Source organism: Schistocerca nitens, chromosome 6 (assembly GCF_023898315.1).
Source record: "Schistocerca nitens isolate TAMUIC-IGC-003100 chromosome 6, iqSchNite1.1, whole genome shotgun sequence".
Taxonomy (NCBI): domain Eukaryota; kingdom Metazoa; phylum Arthropoda; class Insecta; order Orthoptera; family Acrididae; genus Schistocerca; species Schistocerca nitens.
This window is the reverse complement of record NC_064619.1, coordinates 608932144-608950482: the sequence shown is the minus strand read 5'-3', so window position 1 is coordinate 608950482 and position 18339 is coordinate 608932144. Positions and strand designations below refer to the sequence as shown.

At 45.3% G+C, this 18339-nt stretch overlaps 1 protein-coding gene and 1 pseudogene across 1 annotated transcript in view; one reads left to right on the top strand and one right to left on the bottom strand.

Annotated features, from left to right (window-relative positions):
• The window catches only part of LOC126263015 (cytochrome P450 6k1-like), a 166556-nt gene that overhangs the window by 124576 nt on the left and 23641 nt on the right, over positions 1-18339 (bottom strand). The window lies entirely within an intron of this gene.
• LOC126263773 (5S ribosomal RNA) lies at positions 17109-17226 on the top strand (annotated as a pseudogene).

Sequence of the window (18339 nt, the reverse complement as noted above, 5' to 3'; positions counted from 1 at the left end):
ATAGATACCCCAAAGTTGGTTCAAATGGTTCAAATGGCTCTGAGCACTATGGAACTTAACATCTGTGGTCATCAGTCCCCTTGAACTTAGAACTACTTAAACCTAACTAACCTAAGGACATCACACACATCCATGCCCGAAGCAGGATTCGAACCTGCGACCGTAGCGGTCACGCGGTTCCAGACTGAAGCGCCTAGAACCGCACGGCCACACCGGCCGGCCCCCAAAGTTGATCGACAGCAATTTCAGATAATTAGCTTCCATCAACAGACATCCAATGCGCCAATGAAGAATCTGCACGGGACGACATTTACGAGAACTGCACCGCGCACAGGTAGGAAGAAATCCGACGACACGACCCACTAAGGCGGATCAAGGAAGGTCCGACTTACACTCGCAAATTCCGGGTGGAAATGCTGACCAGTTATACTGTACGTCACATATACCACCCTCTACGGACTCGCGGCTAAACTGAGTAATAACAGTATCAGTTCAGAAGCGAGGGGATCTTCCAGCCGCCAGCAGTGGTGGATGTGGGGAGAGAGATGCCAGAGGTTTGAGAGGTTACTATGAGCGGACGATCTGGACGTGTGTCCGTCAGAAAAAGGACCTTTTATTTAGCTGGCAGTATTGGTGCTCGCTGTATTGCAGTAGTTCGAGTAACGAAGATTTTTGTGAAGTAAGTGATTCATGAAAGGTATAGGTTATTGTTGGTAAGGGACATTCTTTTGTAGGGATTATTGAATGTCAGATTTCGTTGCGCTAGAGATATTGTTTGTCAGTTTAGTGATGATCAGAATAAGTAAAGAGATAACTGTCTGAGTATATTCAGTTTTGCTCATCTGTTTGAAAATCAAATAATGTAAGAGTTTTTCCAGCACTTTCATTCTTTACATACAAAGGGGAAGTTTCACAATGAGCGGCGCCACCGGACAGCGGATGACTGGAAAACAAGGTACTTGCAGTGATGAATCGCGCTGTACCCTCTGGCAATCCGATGGAAGGGGTGGGTCTGACAAATGCCTGGAGAAAGTTACCTCCCATCACGTGTAGTGCCAACAGTGAAGTACGGAGGCGGTAATGTTGCGGTATGGGGGTGTTTCCTGTGGTTAGTGTGTGGTCCCCTTATTGCGCTTAGGGGTGTAGGAAGTCAAACGGGCCGACTTGGGAGCAGGAGAGGCACCTCAGGACATTTTAATTTTCACTGTCTATATTTCTACAAATAAATACATAAAAGTTTGTCAGCATGACCAGGAAGGATTCAGGATTCACAGTCATAGCAGTGGAAGCTTAAAAACATAACAAAATAAAAATTTTTTACATGTGAAATTTCATAATTTTTCACTTACTATTGGCTGCATTTGTTGCTATAGGTACACTTTTCTTGATAAGTGAGAGAGACTCCTCGATGAATTTTGCACAGCATACAAACCATACTTACAGCTGTATGAAACTCTAGAATTTATTTAATTTATGAAAAAAATGAAAGAGCTGTTACATTATAAACTTCATGTTTAGAAAAAACTCAAATTTTATAGTTAATTACCTCAATTTTTACCAAAACTTTTAACAGTTTTGGAAAATTGTAGAGTTTTGCGTTAAGGAGTTTGTGTTTAACAAGCATATCAGGTTTGAAAGTAATAGGAGATTTATTTTAGATGTTACATGTACCTAAGTACAGAAATTTGTGTTTTGTAGAAAATCGCAGTTAAAGTTTCTGCTTGTATTTGGCATTCTTTTAGAACCGTCCACCGCCATGAACAGGTTCTTTTTCATTTTTTAAATCAGTTTTCTTCCTTTTCACATTGCTATGATGCACTATTCTTCATTTTATCACCCCCAAAAATGATTTATCTGCTTTCACTACACGCTCTCTGTCTATCGTATTCAAAGCTTTGATGCAGTTCACTCTGGGCTTAATTCTCATTTTCTCTAAAAAATATTTTCTGCTTTGCACACCACCATTAAAACATGAAATAGCAACTGCATTTCTTCCCACAATAATGGTTTTTGGCAATCTTTCCCATGCACACTGGTTAAAACTTTCATTTGCATTTTGGGTGCCGCCATGAAGACATTTCTTCAGTAAGTTCTCATTTGCAAGGTTCCTCAGTATAGGTTTGATGGGTTGCATTACAGCAGTTGGTAGAGAATTACTGTGATGATACTCTTCACTTACGTATGGCAGAAGAATGCTGCGGAAAGGGGTGTGCTGCATCTTGGTACACTTACGACCAAATAACGTGCCTTATAATCTCTCAAATGTTTGTGTTTTATACATCAAACTATTCCGGAAGGTGTGTGCTGCAAAATAGGCATAACTTTGAATAATCGAATTTTTTTATATTTTTTACGTCCTACCCCACTTAAACCACTGTATACTGCTTACAGTAGAGAAACAGTTCGGAGACGACGATTGCATAGCATTAGAGTGCAACCTGTGATAAAGCAGCGTCTATGGGGCAATGGTTTCTGGATAATAACATTCCTGAACTGGATTGGCCTGACCAGAGTCCCAACCTGAACCCAGTGGATCTTTGGGATGCGTTAGAACGTCGAGTTTGTTTCACACCGCAGGGTTCAACATCGCTACCTTCTCTGGTTTTGGCTTCTTGAGGGAAAATGGGCTGCCATTCCTGCGTATTCATTCAGACATTTCATTGAAAATGTCTTCGTTAGAGTTGAAGCCGTCATAAAAGCGGAGGGTAGACACATCCCACGTTAATGCTCGCCTGTCCGGATACTTTTGATCAAATAGTGTAAATGACCTCAGCCAACGGCCTTGCCGCAGTGGTAACACATGTTCCCGTAAGATCACCGAAGTTAAGCGCTGTCGGGCTGGGCTAGCACTTGGATGGGAGACCGGCGGTCTGCCAAGCGCTGTTGGCAAGCGGGGTGCACTCAGCCCTTGTGAGGCAAACTGAGGAGCTACTTAATCGAGAAGTAGCGGCTCCGGTCTCGTAAACTGAGATACGGCTGGGAGAGCGGTGTGCTGACCACATGCCCCTCCATATACGCATCCAGTGACGCCTGTGAATGAGGATGACACGGCGGCCGGTCGGTACCGTTGGGCCTTCCAAGGCCTGTTCGGACGGAGTTATTTTTTTATTTTATTTTATTTTTTTTAGTGTAAATGACGTCGGTATAGTTCGTACTGCCAACACACTGCTGCGCCCCGAGTGTTTGAAGCGCGGCTTATCGATTGTGGTGCAGTACTCTCTGGAGTCATGAGTATCGTCACCAAAGATGATGCTTCTGCAGTCAGTGGAAAGAAGCGTGCTTGAGGGATAATCACATGTTCCTAATTCACACAGGGTGTTCATAAAGTGGGGCTCACAATATTCCAGCCTAACAATGACAGACCTATGGAAGAGCTGCATAATTTCAGTATACGGTAATCGAAAATTTAGAGTCAAAATTATGTAGATGACAGATGGTCCAAAACCGAGTATCAAGCGACGTAAGGCAGATGTATATAAAGTAGTTAAGTGTCATAACAACTGTCTTCAACCTGCCCCAAGGTCAGCAAGTTCGCTGGTTCTCGCTCCCATAGATTTGTTGGCTGTTGGCGTGCATGAAATCTCAGTGGAAGCAGGGGGAACTTGATTGGTAAGTGCCTAGGTGCCTTTCTTATTCTACAGCGGACAGCGGCCGTCGCTTTCAGCAGTTGTTATGAGTCTAAGTTGCTATTGAGGGTCGGCCGCGGTGGTCTCGCGGTTCTAGGCGCGCAGTCCGGAACCGTGCGACTGCTACGGTCGCAGGTTCGAATCCTGCCTCGGGCATGGATGTGTGTGATGTCCTTAGGTTAGTTAGGTTTAAGTAGTTCTAAGTTCTAGGGGACTGATGACCACAGCAGTTGAGTCCCATAGTGCTCAGAGCCATTTGAACCATTTGCTATTGAGGTGTAAGTTTGTGTGGGCCTGTGTTCCGTAAGTTTCTTCGTGCGCTTTGTACCCGAAAGGTGTTCTCTGCTCTCATTTGGCGGAGCGTTCTCTCATTTACCCTGCCACATGTACAGCTCTGTACTTGATATACTCTGCTGCACAAGACACTTCGCAGGCGTAGCGGAGGTACTTAATTTTCTGTTCTGTCAGTCGCGTATGATAGGAAAGAAAAACAGCTATCTATATGAAACTTCCTGGCAGATTAAAACTGTGTGCCGGACCGAGACTCGAACTCGGGATCTTTGCCTTTCGCGGGCAAGTGCTCTACCAACTGAGCTACCCAAGTACGACTCACGCCCCGTCCTTACAGCTTTACTTCCGCCAGTACCTCGTCTCCTAATTTCCAAACTTCACAGAAGCTCTCCCGAGTTCGAGTCTCGGTCCGGCACACAATTTTAATCTGCCAGGAAGTTTCATATCAGCGCACACTCCGCTGCTGAGTGAAAATCTCATTCTGGAAACATCCCCCAGGCTGTGGCTAAGCCATGTCCCCGCAATATCCTTTCTTCCAGGAGTGCTATTTCTGCAAGTTTCGCAGGAGAGCTTCTGTGAAGTTTGGAAATTAGGAGACGAGGTACTGGCAGAAGTAAAGCTGTCAGGACGGGGAATGAGTCGTGCTCGGGTAGCTCAGATGGTAGAGCACTTGCCCGTGAAAGGCAAGGTCCCGAGTTCGAGTCTCGGTCCGGCACACAGTTTTAATCTCCTAGGATGTTTCATATCAGCGCACACTCCGCTGCAGGGTGAAAATCTCATTCAGCTATCTATAAGCCTCGATACGTAAGCTCTCTTATATTATTCTGATGATCCCAACACGACGTATGAAACGCAATTGTCGAGCAGTAATCATCGACTATCGGTTCTCCAAACATAACTCACAGGGACTTGGGGAAACAAAATCACCTCTTTTTCATAGATGGAAGGAAGGAAGATTAAAGTTTAACGTCCCGTCGATATCGAGGTCACTATAGACGGAGCTAAAGCTTGAAATGTTTCAAGAATGGAGAAGGAACTCGGCCGTACCCTTTCACAGGAACCATCCTAGAATTGGCCTAGAATAATTTAGGGTAACGCGGTAAACCTAAATCTGGATGCTCGATAGTGGATTTGAAACATCGTCTGCCCAAACGTGTGTCTTATTTGATAACTGCTGCGCCTCCATGTTCTGTTCTCTTTCTCTACAGAAGGCATTTCACTTCCCTGAATGTCTCTGCTACACTTAAGGTGTGCAACACATCCAGCACATCAGCAAGCAGAACGACTCTGAATTCCTTCGTTTTGTCTTGTCGAGTAACAACACAGCACACAGGTATATATCTCTCACTGTCCGTTCTTGTTTAGCAGCATTCTGTGTAAACGATTTTATCTTATTGTATACGTACATTATGGCGTCACCACTTTTATTGATTAAAGTCGTATATGAAGAAATTGTGAGTAGAGAGGTGTGGAAAATATTAGACTCAACCATAAGTTTTGCGAAAAGAAGGTATTTGTGTTACATACTTGTTTATTTTTGGTACGCCAAAATTTAGTGTGCATGCGTTTCAGCTTTATTAACAATTCACTCCCCTACATATGCTTTCTATAGGAATTGTGTAAAAGATGATTAATTTCTTCATCAGAGTGACAAATTTCTATAAGCCCCTCGCAGAATTGTGCCTTTCGTGATGGTGGTATTCTTCAAACTTTGCTACACTATTGTCCACAGATTCTCCATCATGTTGATGTCTAGGCTGTTCCCATGCCATGACAAAATTTCCCACCATTTTCAGCCAACAATTGTATCACTGATGTGAATTTTTGATACGGTGTCCCCTCGTGCATGGAAACAAAGCAACATCAGGAAACAACAGAATCAACTGAGTTAAAAGTTTGTTTTCCTCAGAACATTCAATAACATAGAGCTTGTACAGTGTATGTTCTTGGGAAATAAACTGTTGCCTCAGTTGAAGGAGTGGTTTCCTGATGTGACTATTTTCGTGCTCGTTGGGTCACCATGACTTTAAGTCATATCAGAGACACACTTATTGGTTGAGATGTGAGATTTTTGTCATGGCATAGGAATAGCGCGAACGTGAATCTGATCGACAGTCTATTGGCGCTAGCGGAGGAAAGACTGAAGAAAACGATCATTACAAGGAAGGCGCAACTCATCGAGCAGCATACGGAAATATGGCAAATGGTTCAAATGGCTCTGAGCACTATGGGACTTAACTTCCCAGGTCATCAGTACCCTAGAACTTAGAACTACGTAAACCTAACTAACCCAAGGACGTCACACACATCCATGCTCGAGGCAGGATTCTAACCTGCGACCGTAGCGGTCGCGCGGTTCCAAACTGTAGCGCCTAGAACCACCTCGGCCACTTCGGCCGGCGGAAATATGGCACTCAGATGAAGAAATTAATCATCTTCGCACAGTTCCCACAGCAAGCATTCCTAGGGGACTGAATTGTTTCTAAAGGTGAAAGACATGTGCACCTTCACCTGCTCATATTCATTTATTACTTTAAAGATAATGTGTGTGTGCATGGGTTTGTGTGAACAGGGTTAGCCGTATTTCACACGTGTTCGACTATAGACTCCGAATGCGAAGATGCACGCACGCAACTACGAAGGGCCCCTTTGAAGTCTACCGCTGCTGGAATTCTATCTTCTCTTTTTTCCCGTTGTGGTCTAAAATGAGAGACAGGCGTGTGATAACAGCAAATGGCGTGAGGTCACGGCCAACTCGCTGAAACTTCGTTCAGCGCTGGCTAGCTCCACAGGACAGCCATCCACCGGTACAGTTTCCGGCACAGTAACTTTCTCAAGCAGTATTCCCGTGAAATACTGACGACATAATGACTTGTACGTTGTTACGCTTAAGGCTATTTAGAGCCATCAAGGGCACTCTGAGGTAGGAAATCAGAGACACAATGTAGAGAGCAGGCAAAAGTTGTGTTTAGGTTACCGGAGATAAATAGTAACACCAGAGCCCTGAAAACTGCAGACACCCTGGGCAGCTGTCCCAGGGGAGAAGTTTCATTTTAGAGAATTAACTGGTAATCCACCGCCTAGACGCTTTTGTAAAGCGTCACGGTAGAAGATGGCCACGAGAAGGCACGTCTTAGCAGAGGCAGCAAGATTGATACTTGTTCCTGAGAACTGCAACGTCAGTGGGTTTACACAGGTTAGAGTCATCCTGCAGCAGTCCCCACTCATAAAAGGACTGAGTACGGTGGCAAGTGACGTAAAACACTGTTGTTGCTGGCCGTAATAGGAATGGCAGTGTCGTTTAGCTCACAGCTGAAAGCTGTTGATACCAGACTTGGAGTTTAAATGACAATTAATTGAAACCCTCAGCTGTCGACAGGTGTTGTTGATATACCTCGATAGGGACAGCTGAAAATGTGTACCCCGACCGGGACTCGAACCCGGGATCTCCAGCTTACAGGGCAGACGCTCTATCCATCTGAGCCACCGAGGACACAGTTGAATTGCGCGGCTGCAGGGACTTATCCCTTGTACGCTTCCCGTGAGACCCACATTCCCAGTTGTCCACAATCTACATACGTAATAGATATTTGCCCATCCACTCATTACTCGCGCACACTAAGGTGTCGATTCCCGTTAGAGTTAGGGCAACCTGTGAGCATTCGCACAGACTTGGAGTTTGTTAATGTGAAATCCAGAAGCCGCCCCACCTACCGATTAGGAGTAGGCTGGAATCTAAATGTGATTGTCCAGAGGCGCCCTGGAGGTACAGAACGACTCGCCAGACTCCTTGTAAAGTGCCAGTGGATTGGTGGGTTGACTATAGCAAGGGAGAAATGGTGCGCCGCCACGATTCTTTAAAAAAAACATGTTTTTGTATTGAGAGGGAGTTCTCAGTCAAATCGCTGGGGCGCCGACCCCGTGTCGCTCGCGGCCAGCCTCGGTAAGCTCCGACATGTCTGTTTTTCTCACTTGGAGTGCTACTCTCAACTTTGTACTTAACGTGCTGCTAGTGTTCGCTACTTCTGTTAGCACCTGGCGCCCTGGGTTCAGACACTGGGTTCTGCTGTGCAGCCAGTTGCCTCCTTTGTCTTTCTAATGTTTAGAGTTAGCCTTCAGTGTAGTAGTTAGTCTGATCACAAATAAACAGTGTTAATCAGATCCCTCAATTCCACGAGTCTCCTGCTGCAAACTTCCTTACGAGTCCCAGAATCGGCATCTCTCGTAGGTGCCCCGTGACAGTTTTTGGCGCTGATACAAGTCATCAACCTGCCTTCACTGGGAATTTGTCTTTCTTTGTTTGTTTCTCACCGCTCGGAAATTGCAGCCTGGCCTTAAACCCCTTGTCTTCCCTCTATCCTGTTTCAGACATGACATTTCGTCCAAAGAAGTGGAAGAGTTTTTCCCGCAGTGTACTCTTTCCGCTATTAAATAGAGACATCTTCTGTTCAGCTAGCACCTTGTTTGTACATGTCTCGAATCCTGGATAATAGATGTCAACGGTGAGCATGATATCCACTTATGGAATTAGAAATTTATGACACACAGGGCACCTGCAAACTGGAAATTACTTTTGAGGAGTTGTGATTTTTCGTATAATGGCATGATTCTCAGATGCTTTTTTGTGTGTAATGATGTGCTGTTTGTGGTTTCGTTACAAAAGGTACCAAAATTGTCATCCATGTGCCTCACCTCTAACATACTGCTATATATTTACAGGTTGAGTCTTCCATCATATCTCAGGAACTACGCGCCGAGTTAGAAAAATGAAAAATACGCGCTTGGTATTTTCAAAACAGCTATCCGGCGATACCTATACTGGTACCCCTCCCCTATCCCCAGTCGTTAGAGCGGGAGGCAAATTTTAAATGTTAAATAGAAACATCCTATTGTTATTGTACATTCGGATTCTGCGGCCGAAAAGACATAACTTTTATAGCTAACACTTTTGTCTTTGCGCGTTAGATGGCACTGCAATCGACAAATAACGCAATTTAATTCCGAAACGGCATTATATGGAGAAAAATGTACTGGATCAAAAAAAGGAAACCAGACGTGTTCAGTAATTGAGAAAAAAGCCTGTTTGAGGTGCGCCCCCTGACCTCTCGCCAACGGGGTGCTTCCCTGTACGAATAGTTTCGCAGTAAGTGCTCAAAAATGTAGCCGCCCACTACGGTGCGCTTATTTATCTGCACTTGGAATGACTCGACACATCTGAGAAGTGTGCTGACGTCATCGCTGAATCGCGTTATCGCGCGTTTTTTGCATTTCATCGTGAACTTCGCTCTTCAAGTATCCGCACAAACAAAAGTCAGGCGAAGTAAAATCTGGTGATCTTGCAGGCCAATACACTGGACCGCATCTTTCGATCCACCGACGATTGTACACGCGATCGAATACTTCCTGCGCTGTTACAGAATAACGAGTTGGACAACCATAGTGTAGAAACCACATTGTTTGTCGCAAGTCCAAAGGAAGTTCTGTAAGCAATACAGGAATATCGTCCTCCAAGAACGTTCGATACTTATCACCATTTAAGGTGCCTTGGATAAAGACCTGACCACAGAGTTTGTCACCAATTATTCCACACTGAACATTCATATTCCACGGACATTGATGTTCAACTTAGCGTAACACGTGTGGGTTTTCCACATTCCAGTAAAGCATGTTGTGTCGATTAATTCTCCGCTGTTGATGAAGGTCGATTCCTCAGAGAACAATACTCGACAAAAGGAATAGGGGTCTGTCTGTATTAGTTGAAGCGACCACTGGTAAAATGTTACTCCGCTCTGCAAATCACTGTCATGAAGTTTCTGATGGAGGGAAATATGAAACGTATGATATTTCCTTCGTTCCAAAATTCGACAAACAGTGGTCTTACTAGTTCTTGATTCATGGCTTAAGAGTACTAATGTGGGGATTATGATTTACTACAGCTAATGTCACAGTTTCATTATTTTCTCACTCAAATGTTCTTCGAAGCTGCCTTTCGCATCGTTGTACAGTTCCTTTGGTGGAGAACTGTCGAATAACCTTACTAAAAGAAGCGCGGGCACACACCGTTTGGAAAACGCTGAGCCTATAGGGTTACAACATTATCGACGACCCTACCACGCTCTCCATAAAGTATAAAAGATTTCAGTTTTCTGTTCTATCGTAATATCTCGTAATGCAACTAGCGGTGTAGTCAGGTTTTCTTCCCTTTATTGTTATTTCACCCCTCTGGCCCAGTATGGACGGGGTGGGGAGAGGGAGGGGGGGACGGGCAGTATAGTCAACCCCCCTTCAGCCAACTGACAATAAATGAGGTGAAAAACACTAAACAGAATTGTATTTAGAATGAATTTAAAAAATTTTAAAGGTAAAAAATGGTTCAAATGGCTCTGAGCACTATGGGACTCAACTGCTGAGGTCATTAGTCCCCTAGAACTTAGAACTAGTTAAACCTAACTAACCTAAGGACATCACAAACATCCATGCCCGAGGCAGGATTCGAACCTGCGACCGTAGCGGTCTTGCGGTTCCAGACTGCAGCGCCTTTAACCGCACGGCCACTTCGGCCGGCTTAAAGGTAAAACTACAATGAAAATTTTTATACATAAGAATAAATGTCTTCCTTCGCTTTAATTAAAAACAGTAGTTATAAAAGGTAAAAACAGAAACAGAGTTAGAGTACATTTAAAAGACATGATGCAGAACGTTGATGTTAAAAAGAGGCACTTCACTGGCTCTAAAACCAGAAGGACCTGCCCTGGGATGGATAGTCTATTGTTGAAGAGGACAAGGTTGGTCGTTGAGGAGGAAAGAAGAAGGGAGGTGGTATATGGATGAAGGACTGGTGCGGAGTATCGATGTGATTGGGGTGGCTGTTGACGAACGAGTGGGCGCAGAGGACAGGGGGTACTGGTGAGCCTAAATTTCGTGGTGGAAAGGGGCTCGGGAAGGAAGGGTGGAAGGCGAAAAAAGGGAACTAGTGAAATATGGCGAAGGGAGGGAGAGGGAGCCCTGACGGGGTGCAACAGGTGAGGTGGGTTTGTAGTTAAAAAATGTTCAAATGTGTGTGAATTCCTAAGGGATCAAACTGCTTAGGTCATCGGTCCCTAGACTTACAAACTACTTAAACTAACTTATGCTAAGCACAACACAAACACCCATCTCCGAGAGAGGACTCGAACCTCCGGCGGGAACGGCCGCGCAGTCCGTGACATGACGCTGCAAACCGCGCGGCCACTCCGTGCGGCGGTTTGTAGTTAGTAGGATGTGTGAATGATGGAACGAAGTTCGTGATCTGGGAGAGGGAGACGGTTGAAGTTTCTTTGGGAGAGTATGTGCAGCGTGTGCAAATGGAAGGTTGCTGGTATGTGTTGGTAGATGAGCGTCAGCGTACTAGAATTGGAAAGTAGAGGGGAACTATACGACTATTGGAGTCGAGTTTACAGATGATATAGGTTGTTCGGAAGTTTTGAGTATGAGTGACGAGAGGTGGGAATTTGATTAGTTGGTAAAATATCTATATGGGAGAAGGTAATTGAATGCGTAAGGCGAGGCAGAGAGCGTAGCATTCCAGGATCTGGAGGGACTTGAACGTATAAAATCCGTATTTGAACCATGAGCTGTTTTTATTTAAATCCCAGACATCTACCGCTTTCAGTCTTGCACCATAATCACGGTTGAAGGATTAAGACAGTTTAAGCCACCATATTGCATCAGTCATTACTTAAAACGTCTTGTGCATATCATGAATGTAAGTAGATGAGGCAGGACTTTAACATCAAAAAAACGAGCAGTACTGCTCTATATACATTTATTATTCGTTTGTTTGCTTTTAAAGTCCTGTGTCACATATTGACATCCACGACATGCACAACATTGTTTAAGTAATGACTAATGCAATATGATGGCTTAAACCATTTTAACTCTCCATCCGTGATGATGGTCCAAAACCGAAACCGGTAGATGTCTGGGTTAAAAATAAAAACAGCTGACGGTTCAAATATGCATTTTGTACATTACTTAACGGCTGTTGACTCCAACCTTCCAAAAATGTTTAGGACTTAAAGTACTTATGAAGAGTGGTCGGAGATTTTAAAGTGATCCGATTTTCAAACTTATTTGTAACCAAACTAGTACATTTCCGGATAGCGCTTGCTAATCAAAACTATGTCCTCTCCACAAGCCCTAAAAGCTGATAACAGGACTTGGTAGCACCCTGTACACTGAGGTGACAAAAGTCATGGGACACCTCCTAATACCGTGTAGGATCTCGTTTTGCCCGGCGTAGTGCAGCAACGGCGTAGTGCAGCAACTGGACGTGGCGTGGATTCAGCAAGTTGTTGGAAGTCTCCTGCAGAAATATTGAGTCACACTGCCTTTATAGCCGTCCGTAATGCGAAAGCGTTGCCAGGGCAGAATTTTGTGCACGAACTGACCTGTCGATTATGTCCCATAAATGTTCGATGGCATTCAGTCTGGGTGGCCAAATCATTCGCTCGAATTGTCCACAATGTTCTTCAAAGCAATCGCAAGCAATTGTGGCCCAGTGCCATGGCCCATTGTCATCCATAAAAATTCCATTGTTGTTTGTGAAGTCCACGAATGGCTGCAAATGGTCTCCAAGCAGCCGAACATAATCACTTCCAGTCAATGATCGGGTCAGTTGAATCAGACGACACAGCCCATTCCATGTAAACACAGACCACACCATTATGAAGCCGCCACCAGCTTGCATAGTGACTTGTTGACAACTTGGATCGGTGACTTTGTGAGGTCTGCGCCACAATCGAACTGTACCATCAGCTCTTGCCAACTGAAACGAGGACTCATCTCATAAGGCCACGGTTTTCCAGTCGTCTAGGATCCAATCAATATGGTCACGAGCCCAGGGGAGGCGCTGCAGGCGGTGTCGTGCTGTTAGCAAAGGCACTCGCGTCGGTCATCTATTGCCACAGCCCATTAACGCCAAATTTCGCCTCACTGCCCTAACAGATACGTTCGTCGTACGTACCACACTGATTTCTGCAGTTTTTTCACGCAGTGTTGCTTGTCTATTAGCACTGACAGCTCTAGCAAACGCTGCTGCTCTCGGTCATTAAGTGCTGGCCGTCGGCCACTGCGTTGTCCGTGGTGAAAGAAACTTGGTATTCTCGGCACACTCTTGACACTCTGGATCTCGGAGTACTGCATTCTCTAAAGACTTCCGAAATGGTACATCCCATGCGTCTAGTTCCAACTACCATTCCGTGTTCAAAGTCTGTTAATTCACGTTATGCAGCATAATCACTACCGACAAGAATGTATCGCCAGAGTACGAATGACAGTACCTTGCGTACGCCATACTACAGCCATCTGCCATCTGCACAGTATACGTGCATATAGCTATCCCATGAATTTCGCCACCTCAGTCTATATTCACAAACTGCTGTACATTGCGTGACGGAGGGTACTTCATAACAATATTGTCGCGAGCAGTAGTGCACGCAGTGTGACGTAGGCTGTAGCGTCACTCCTGCGAGGTGCTGTGAACCGCCAGTTCAAGCCCGACCACCACCAGCTACTTGCTGTTTAGTGTTTGTTATTTCTGGAAGGTTCTAGAAATATCTTACGTTTGTATTTTTTGGAATATTCGATGGTTGTATAAATAGCAGCACTCTCCGTCCAGGAATTCAGCTCTGTTCTGGCTATTCGTTGGAATTCGTAATAAATGCGCTTTCAGTTTTAAGTGCCGTATTTGATTGACGACCCTACTTTCGGATTTGAGCTTGGGTGTGACACTGTTTGCCGGCCGGAGTGGCCGTGCGGTTCTAGGCGCTACAGTCTGGAACCGAGCGACCGCTACGGTCGCAGGTTCGAATCCTGCATCGGGCATGGATGTGTGTGATGTCCTTAGGTTAGTTAGGTTTAATTAGTTCTAAGTTCTAGGCGACTGATGACCTCAGAAGTTAAGTCGCATAGTGCTCAGAGCCATTTGAACCATTTTTGACACTGTTTGGTGAAGATTTCAGTAGTACTTTTTAATTAGTAGTATTTATTTTGCTTTTAAAATTATTTCCGACGTTTGCGGAATCAGAGATTCCATATTATATCCCGTCTTATAGTTTCATCTGTGTGTACTTATCGATGTATCTGCTGACGTACAATCTCTGTTTAATTTCGTTAGTCACTTTTATGTCTAATTCTTTTGTCTAGCGTCCGCTGGTTTTTGTTCTGTTCTGTTCCCGCTCTGATTAGGTACGGAAACATTGTCATGACTCTCTGTATGAATCTATGTTAAAATGTATCTTAATTGCTTACAATATAGTCAAAGTTAACTTTACTATGATTTTCGTTTCTAAATCTCAACCTTCCATGACACTTAGTTATTAATATTTTATGATTTGTTTTTTCAGGCGATCACGGCTGGAAAAGAGGCACCGACGACCCATTGTTAGTGGACGTATACGGCCGAACACTTCTCGTGTTCCGTCATTAATTTCAAACCGCGTATATCGCTCTACGTCCCTGAGGTCGGTGCGCCGATCATTTCATTTGCATACTGCCGCAGTTTTCACGCGAGTGACGCAAAGAATGTTTCGGCCCGCCGACCACTAATAGTGACCTACACCAGTCGGACCCAGGCCCCGCTTCGTTCAAATTATTGATAGTGGTCCATGTTTTATTTTTTAATTTATACTAGCCGCTTCACGCCGAACTCGGCACGGAGCGCTGCAGTTTCATCGCGCTGCGCCGTCCGTATTGCGCGCGACAATACGCGCGCGACCGCCATATAATGCCACTTTACTCCTTCTTTATTAATTTGGAATGCAAATTTACATTTTTGATTCCCCTTTAAGGCTAGGAAACGTGTCAAGATGCCGAGTATGTCAAAACAATCATATCACCATGTCTCCAATTAGGCAATATAAAAGCCGTCACCTAAACGGACAGGAACCAGAATACGAGCAGTACATCCTCCCCAGTGTCCGTATATTCAGGAGACCAATGGTTTAGAAAAGAGGAATACGTCAGCTGCGCATCATCCATCCATCAATATCTTCCAAATTCAAATGGTTCAAATGGCTCTGAGCACTATGAGACTTAACATCTGAGGTCATCAGTCCCCTAGAACTTAGAACTACTTAAACCTAACTAACCTAAGGACATCATACACATCCATGCCCGAAGCAGGATTAGAACCTGCAACCGTAGCAGGACTGAAGGGCCTAGAACCGCTCGGCCACCGCGGCCGGCCAATATCTTCCGCAGGTGCTGCTCATGACCAGGCGAAACGGCTAAAATGATTCGATCGAGTCGTCAGACACAACAGGTGAGATGACATGATGTGTTAGGAAATTGGTACTTGTACTTGGATAGCACACAGCAGCGGTTCGCGAACAGCGAAGGGAAACTCAGTAGCAGGGACAAACTCCAGGCTGGACCGAAGAAAACACTTGGCGACAACCAGCAGCAAGTCTGCTTACCGGAAATTCAAGTGAAGAGCAGGACCCCACGTCCTGGGGAAACGACACAGTCCTAAATACAGAATGCTCTGTCCCTATGCCGCATCGTGAAACCAAACATGGCAGACGCTTAAAAAGTCTCACACTTGCTGAAAGCCGTTGCAGAAGACATGTATCAAGCTATTCTGGTAAAAGACGTCACAAAAAGTTAGGAATTCATAGAGTAGTGCCAGAGCGTAGAGGAAATGCCGCAGAAAGACAAAAGTATGATCAATTCCCGAATGTGGTGCCCACGGCAATTGTGGAAGGTCTGCACGACCTCGCCTCTGTCAGACGCCAAGTAGTGAGAAAAGAGATACAGCATTTTATACTGCTTGGTTAAAATACGAACCTTTTATCAGCTACAAAAAGCTGCTCAGGCTCACAGAAGAAAGCTAGATACCAGCGAGGGTCATAAGCATTTTAGGTGTTCAAAGACAACTTTGGGTCATTCATATCATGAGTAGCCACAACTCATCCCTAGATGTGTGTCCAAAGGGACAAGCGAACCACTCTAGGAAGGGCAGCTTATTGCCATCGAAGAAGAATCGTGCTCTGCTACCACTACAGACAACGCAGGAGAGGAAGCTACTACTGAACTGCCAAGAGGGTCTGGTGTGGCCGAGGAACATCTGCGAATATTACCCACTCTGGGTCAATTTTCGGATGCTTTCAAATCCAGTGCAGACAAATGACAGACCAAGTGGACTGTGGTAAAACACTGTGTCAAAACTGGGTATCATCCACCAATCAGCAAGCGCTCGGATACCGTGCCGCCGGCTGAACGACAGGTTACCCAGGTGGAAATGGAGAAGAGGCTGCAAGATGACACCGCTGAACTTTCAGAGAATCCTTGGTCCTCTCCTGTGGTTCTTGCGAAGAGCAACGACGAAACAAGGCGTTTGTGTGTCGGCTACTGACGACGGAAGAAAATCACGAAGAATGATATCTGCCCTTTGCAGCACGTTGATGGCACCCTAGACTGCTTAAAAGGAGCAAAGCATTTTGCAACTACGGACATGCTGACAGGCTACTAAAACAAGCGAGGTTGACGAGGCTGACCAGGTAAAGACTGCCTTCCTAACACCCGTTGACCTCTGTTAGTTCTAACTTATGCTGTTTGCTCCAGCCACCTGATTGTTCGTCAATCAGATAATAGATAACCTGTTTCGACATCTTAAGTGGACGATGTGTCTTTACCATCTGGATGAAAGTGCCTTTTTTTCGAAGACATTTTAAGAACGTCCAGGCCACCAAACAACCGTGGTGAAGCGTGTTCACTGGACAGGCCTTCACCTGAAGTCAAAAATGTGCCCGTTTTCTACCCAAGAAATAAATATACTGGGTGATCTAGCGAATGGCGATGAAGTCTGCCCCAATCCAGAGAAATAATAAAAGCTGTAACTGACTTTCCGACTCCCCAGTACTTTCGTGATGTTAAACGTTTCATCGGAATTTGCTCGTAATACTGGCAATTCACAAAGGACTTCAGTATCATGGCATGTACCTTGCAAGAAGCACTGCAAGGAAATGCAAAATTTTCCTGGAATGAGTTGCAAAGACGATCTTTCCTTGTCTTTAAGAAAGCGCTAAGATCTTCTCCATCGTCAGGAATGCCAAGACAGAACTTCACAATGACGCTAGTGGTTTTGAGGTACGTGCAGTTCTAGTGTAAATTCAGGAATATGGTGAAAATGTGGTAGCTTATGTTCCCAGAGCCAATGGTCTTGCCCCAGTGGTAGCACCGGTTCCCGTCAGATCACCGAAGTTAAGCGCTGTCGGACTGGGCTAGCACTTGGATGGGTGACCATCCGGTCTACCGAGCGCTGTTGGCAAGCGGGGTGCACTCAGTCCTTGTGAGGCAAACTGAGGAGCTATTTGATTGAGAAGTAGCGGCTCCGGTCTCGGAAACTGACATGCGGCCGGGAGAGCGGTGTGCTGAACATATGCCCCTCCATATCCGCATCCAGTGACGCCTATGGGCTGAGGATGACACGGCGGCCGGTCGGTAACGTTAGGCCTTCATGGCCTGTTCGGAAGGAGTTTAGTTTTAGTTTTTTTATGCTTCCACAGCGACGTGGCATGGTGGTTAGTACACTGCATGTAGACGAAGTTGTGTCGTGTATCTTCCATTAACTACCAGACACAAGGTCGCACGAGCGCTCTTGTCGAGGAGGACATGCTGCACAGAACGCCAAACCACGGGCCGTGAGATCGTAGGATATCGGCTTTCCACAACATTCCGAGTATGATTTCTCATCTTTAGGCGGTAAACTTCACGTGCCATAGGGTTTCTGGTACTAGGCAAATCGGCATGGACATAACTATATTCGATGAAAAAAGTCCTGACATGTGCGAGAGAGGAAGAAATATGGGCTACTGCAACAGGTGCCGCTCAAAAGGAAGGGGCCAGTTCGTCAATCAGGCTTCCCGATAATGCGGTTCGGCTGCGGGTCCACGACTTAACCATCGAACTTACATAAAGGACAGCTGCTCTCGCTTGGACGTTGACAAGACCGAGGCCGCCATCTCGAGGAGGAAGTGTCAGCGTGTCGTAACGGACTTTGAAGATAAGACCCGCATTTACAAAGTAGCCGAGTGCGGCCTGCAGTCTGTGTGGCATTGCCTTTGACATCGGTAAAATCTGTGCTAAATGAGGTACTCGCGAGACCAGATGAGTGTTAACAAAATCCATCGGTTGTAACATGTCCAATGTTCTCAGCAGGTTGCCATGAACGTTTGTGCGGATAGCTTGAAGCAGGCATTTATAGTTAAATGAGATTGTGTGCTGTGTATCACACGTGAAGGTGATCCCCAAACATTTGAGCTTGTCCACTAACGGCAATGGAGCCACACTCCCTGCTGGTAGACCTCTACCAACGAACGTAGCACTAGATTTTGTCAGGTTCTCACGACTGCCCGCAGCAGTCCCGTAGTGGTTGATCCAT